The sequence below is a fragment of the Chrysemys picta genome, chromosome 7, assembly GCF_011386835.1.
Source record: "Chrysemys picta bellii isolate R12L10 chromosome 7, ASM1138683v2, whole genome shotgun sequence".
Taxonomy (NCBI): domain Eukaryota; kingdom Metazoa; phylum Chordata; order Testudines; family Emydidae; genus Chrysemys; species Chrysemys picta.
In genome coordinates, this window is record NC_088797.1 from 88,079,419 (window position 1) to 88,085,552 (window position 6,134).

Here is a 6,134-nt window from a genome sequence, read left to right on the forward strand (position 1 = left end):
TGAGACGCTAGGATTGCATCTATGTTGCAGCTTTTGTGAGAGAATGGCTGAGACATTTGTAAGTGTCACAATTAATCCATGGTAATGGTTTTACCATATGAACATCCATGTGCAATGCCATGCTTTGGTCGCCTGGGCATAACCAAAGGGACACAGTAGGCCTAGCAACATCACTGGAGTCTGTACATATGCCAATACTGAGTCTGCTGCTCTACTGCCTCGCACTCTGCCTAGCCATGTATAGCGGTGCAAAAAGAGCACCATGTGGAAAATGCTACTACTCTCATTTGGTAGCCTTGTAGCCCCTTTACGTTCTTTGATGTCCATCCCACTTGGATTGTTGGCTCCCACTCCAGTGTAATATCCTAGCATTCACCGTGCTGGTGATTCCACAGCCACCATGGTACTTTGTGACAGATTGCATTTTTCTAAGTTATTATTATTTTAGAACTCCAGGGGATGATGATAAATAATAATGTGCAGAATTCCTTTTTAGGCTGACTAAATGGGGATTCAGCAGCTATTGATGGAATTTTCATATTTTATTTGCAGTTCACCTTTAACATTCTGAAACATTTTTACAGGCTACATTAATTTCTATTTTTGGTGGGGACACATTTAAAAAAAAAAGAGACAACTATTTTGTGAGCTTTGTAGCAATAACTGGTGAAATGTTCAAATATATGAGTATCCTGCCCTCTAATGGTTAGTCTACACTGAACATAAACTCTGATACCACTATAAAAGTGTGAAAGATTGGCAATTATCCTGTTGTGCAAATAAATTGCTAGAAAGAAAACTATTTTTCAGGTTCCTGAGAGCCTATTACAAATAATGAAGAAAGGAAAATGGAAAACTAATTAAAAACACCAGGTACATGACAATGTCCTTTGTCCAGATCTTACTGATTATGACTTAAGTACATAGGAACTTTCTTATACAGTTAGATCTGAAAAGTCAGGCACTATACAGGTTAATAGTAAAGCTGGGTGGGAAATCAAAATTTAATTCCATGAAAGTGAGGTTTTGGAAATATTTTTCAGTATTTTTATTGATTTCAAAGGTTTTTTTTTTTCATTGCATTTTCAGTATGCATACATCCTTTTCTATTCCAAGTGATATTGGTTATTTCTGGAATAGGTATTTGACTGATACCTTGTATACAAATAGTACCCAGTCTTTCAGTATTTGTATTCAGTCTAATAATGCTTCAAGTAAAAGCATGAACAAATGATAGTGGCATGGCAATTAATCTGTTAATTCATGACTACTGCATTGTTTGTTAGGGTACATAAAGAAAAGTGATGATTGAATAGTAAGCGTTCAAATGCTATATTTGGAAAAGCCTTCATGATTAATTTTTGTGGGAAGGATGGGTGTGAAAACACACTGCAGTTTGTTCTAGGAAGCTTTAGGACATGCAAATATAATTTTTCAAACACAATACACTTTTAAACTACATTTTTTTTCCAATCTACTAAAGTTTAACAGGGAGGCAGTGTTGACTAGTAGATAGAGAAGACTGGGACTCTGGAAAGTTGGATTCTATTTTTCCTGTCTGCTATAAACTTGCTTTGTGATGTTTGACAAGTCAGTTAATTGCTCTATGCCTAAGATTCCACATCTGTACAATGAAAATACATTTGTGAAGTGCTTTGAGATCTTTAGATGAAAGCTGCTTTGTAAGTGAAAAATGATCTTTCAAATCATGAAATGCAATTCTAGCATGAACTAAGTGCAATTCTAGTTTGCAATCAAACATTTGAGAGCCTACCTACCCACCTCCTCTTTATGGCTTGTAAATGCAAGTGAAGAGGCTGTGGACCCATTATTGATCTGTCTAAGGAAACAAACCATACTGCACAAATTGCCAGCCATGCTTTTAAACAAGTAGTAGTTATATCCTGACTCAAGCACTAATATTTGGACATTAACAAATTTGGAGATTATCCTCCTGTCTAAAGCCTCCCATTTTAGAGAATGATACTGAAAATGTGGTGAAGGTCCCACTCTAGCTATACTCGGATTCCACAGATCTCTTTCATCTCTTTCAGTCTGCTGTCAGTCCTGGAGCACAGCAAGAGACTGCACTGATAGTGATGCTTTAACTACTTCTAGCCATGAACATGGGCAAGGTGTCCATGATGACTTCATTACCTCTCACCAGCTTGATACTGTTGGCAATAGTGTTGACTTGTTTGTGAGGTCTTGTAGTGGTGGACTTAATAGCACTCTGCAGCTTTGGTCCTTTCTCTCAGAGAGTCTGTCAAATGACACTAGTATCTGCTGCTTTGGCACCTTCTGAATTTCAAGTTCTCCAAAAATTAGTCAGTCATGCTGCTGCTCACTCCTTGGATAACTCCTCACCCCCAACCCCTACTACACGACCTCCCTTTTCATATTACTTGATACCAAGCAGCTGGAGTCAGGGCACTTTGTTCCTTTTATTCTCCCCAAAAGGAAAAAAAAAATCCCCAAACACCACCACCATTCATGTGACATTTGGCTCTTTTTTCCTCTCCAGAGTTTGCTGAAATATTATCACCCTGATCATGTCCCTGCTTCCTGCTGCAGTGCACTGAAAATGAGTCCACTTAGCATGCTCTATTATGAAGACAGGTTACAATAAGCCACCATGAGGACATGATTGTAGAAGAGTGTGGCAGCCACTGAGGAAACTGCAGAGCTCTGTGCAGGCTTCAGTTCTAGAGGTAGGAGCTGGAACCGCCTTTGCATATTTGCAAAGGTAACATGAGCAAGACAGCTCTAAGATGCAGCCATCTTAAAAGTTACACAGCATTTTTGACAAGGGAAAAAGGAAATTCCCTACTGGTACGTGGAAAAGATGACAAACTGTGCCAAACCCCAGTACTTCTTTCAGTTACCAAAACAACTCAAAGTATATACAAGTATACACTTACCTCTTGGTGTATCACCATAGCTATTGAAATCAGGTAGCTGAAATACAAATTGCTGTACCATCTGTGACTAGCTGTCATGAGTTCAGGATGAACTACACTGGAAATGAACTGGTAAAATAAATGTTTGTCATATGACTGCACAGGCAACTTGAGTGTGTTTCTTGTGCAGAAATATAATTGCAAATCTATCCAGTAAAGCTATCTCAGGTCTTCAAATAAAGATGAGAACAATGATGTTTAATCCTGTTTATTCTTAGCACAGAGTCCAGAGTAGCAGTGAATTTTAGCACCTCAGTGTTAAGTACCTCATGATGAGCGAGGTAACTTTTGATCTACAAGAGAGTTCTCTAACTCTTCTAAAGTATGGACCATGTTTTAATAGTCAGATCATCTCAGGACACCTCTCCTCCCACTTGTGCTCACGCTAACCATCTCATGCTTATCCCTGAGCCTGGGGTGCTGAAGCTGAGGGCACGACAGCACCCCTTTCAGAGTAGTAATAGCAATTGAATGCTTTACAATTTTGTTCAGTGGCTTTCAGCACCTCCACTCTAAAAACTGTGCCAGTGCCCCCATCCCTATGCTAACCACTGCAATTGTTTACAAGGGGAAATAAGAGGAAAATGTTTATATATATATTATATATATATAAAAAATCTTTAGTGCAAGGTATTCTTTTTTGAAAAATAATTTTATTCTTCTTCCCCTTCCATCTCTTTTTCTCTCACATTGCTCATGCATTTCTGCTACCTGATCCCTCCTCTCCTACAGCACGATTCCCTGTTGCTGGGGAACAGTGGGGGTCAGTGTCCTGAGTGGTCAGAGCAGCACAGAGGCGGAGCTATGGGTCAGGCTCAGAAACATGGGAAATGCAGTGCCAACCGTGCAGCCACCTGAGCTTCATACCACTTAGCCATTCTCAGAAACTTAAGGATCCAGAAGATTGTTTGTTTTACACAGGGAAAAGCAGCTCCTTCCACGTTAGCAATTCCCCTCCTCCCATACTATGGGGAACGGATCCAATCCCAAACATGCTGCAAAGAAAGAAAAGGGGCAGCAGCACTAAGGACCCTTCACTTCCTCTTCTGCAGCAGACAATGCCAGAGAAGCTTTGATATGGCTAAGGAGAAAGAAGTGATTATTTATGGGTGCACTTATTCATTCCAAGGTACAAAAATAGTATTCCAAGTCACGTGTCTCGGTAGAGCCCCAAACCAATAACAACCATTGCTCTGTACTTTACAATAGCAGTTCTCAACCAGAGGTCATGAATAGCTATCACAGGGTTGCAATCACTCTTTAGTTTTCATAAAACTAAATGGGAGGATAGTCCCAGGACAGTCCTGGGATTGTAAAGTTCAAGAACTCTTATAAAACGAACAGTCATACACTTTATTTTCTACCCTCATTCTACACAGAACTATTTTGTTCTTCCTGGAGTATTGTTCATATACCAGTTAAAAGGCATCAAGGCTTAGCTGGTACTTGGATTAGTAGGCACTGTTTTATAAATAGGAGACATCCTTGAAAACCAATAAAGGAATCATAAGTATTGTACATAAAATCAAGCATGTGCCTATTTATGCCATTTTCTTTGTTTGGGTAAAATGTAGACAAAGATTATTCAAAGAGTGAACAGGCATAAAGTGAATTGTATTTTACATAGTTGCCAAATTCCTTTGTTTACCAAAGGTCATTAAGCCCTAGTTTTAAGAACTAAAGTCCTCTTTCAGAAGCTATTCTGAGCTAGTTTCTTTACCAACACCTGTAGACCTCTGAACCATTCCTGAGTTCATGATTAAGGCTAAGCTTGTGTCATGGATATTTTTAGTAAAATTCACAGGCAGGTCATGGGCAAAAAAGAAAAATTCACAGAAGCTGTGACTTGTCCATGACTTTTACTAAAACATATACCTGACAAAATGGGGACCTGCAGATCCTCATACCGCCTGAAGCGGGGCAGCTGTGCTGGGGCTAGGAGCTGTCTGCAGCAGCTGGGAGCTGTGGGGTTTCCCCGGTGCCTGCTGTGGGCGGGGTTGGGGGGTTCCCCTGCCGCCATGGCAGCTGGAGGTTCTGCAGTAGCTGGGAGCTGCAAGGTACCCTACAGCCCACAACCGCTTGGAGTGCCAGAGGCATCCCACTAGAGGCAGGGGAACCCTGCAGCTGCCGACCACCGCAGGCTGAAGTCACAGAAGTCGCTGGAAGTCATGGATTCAGTTACTTCTGCAACTAAATCGTGGCCTTATTCATGATCCCCCTCAAATACTTTTACTAGCTCACAATATTTCTGTCCCATCAAACTTCGCTTGATCACTTGTCATGTCAGATCAATAGGAGAGTCATCTTTTCACCTGAGGTCCCTCACCACTCAGGTTCTATTTGGACTGTGGGAATGAATGTTAAAGGTCCAAAGCAATTCTTTAAGAATATGGGGTTGTCCCAAGTCACTGGCCAAAATTTCCTCCACCCTTCACCCCAGAGGCGGCTGTTCATCAGGGGATTATGTATGTAAGCGTGAGGAGTTTGGGCCTGAAGAGGAACTATCATAAATGTATTACCCTACATTGCTTCACTGTGCTTACTACAGAATGTAGTAGCATGGATCACTGTTGCATTGACACAGTGCAAATAAAAAAGCATTAGTGGGCAGAGATGCTACAAAGCTGCTACCCTCCCTTCCAACCGTTTGCTGTGATATTAAGGGGAGGGAACTAGAATGTATCCAATAGACTCAGGGGTACAATACCAAACCCAAGGAACAAATGAGTCTTTTCATCCAGAGGATGCATTAAGTGTGAACTATGAATACAAGGAAAGCCTCACTAAACTGCAACATACCTATACAAGTGTGCTTTTCAGCGTTAGTGCTGCAAGTCAGGAAATAAGCTCCATCCCATGCTATAATTCTAACCTTCTGCAGGCTAAAGCGCAGAGTTATTTTGAGCACTTGGCTCTGCACCATTTGCTATGGGGTGTGAGTGACATGAATGATTGATTTATCATCAACTGCTTTTGTGGTACACAAAGAGAAGTCAGTGAGCAAGGGGATGAAAAGCTAAGATGCTTCTTATGGTGTGAGCATCTAAGTTAAATGTCGCCCAACAGCAGCAGCTTCCTCCCACTGATTAGGGAGTCCCATCCAATAATCCTCAGCTAGAAACATGAGATCCATGAGGAAGGGAGGAAAAATGGACAGGAAAATCTGGCCCAAAA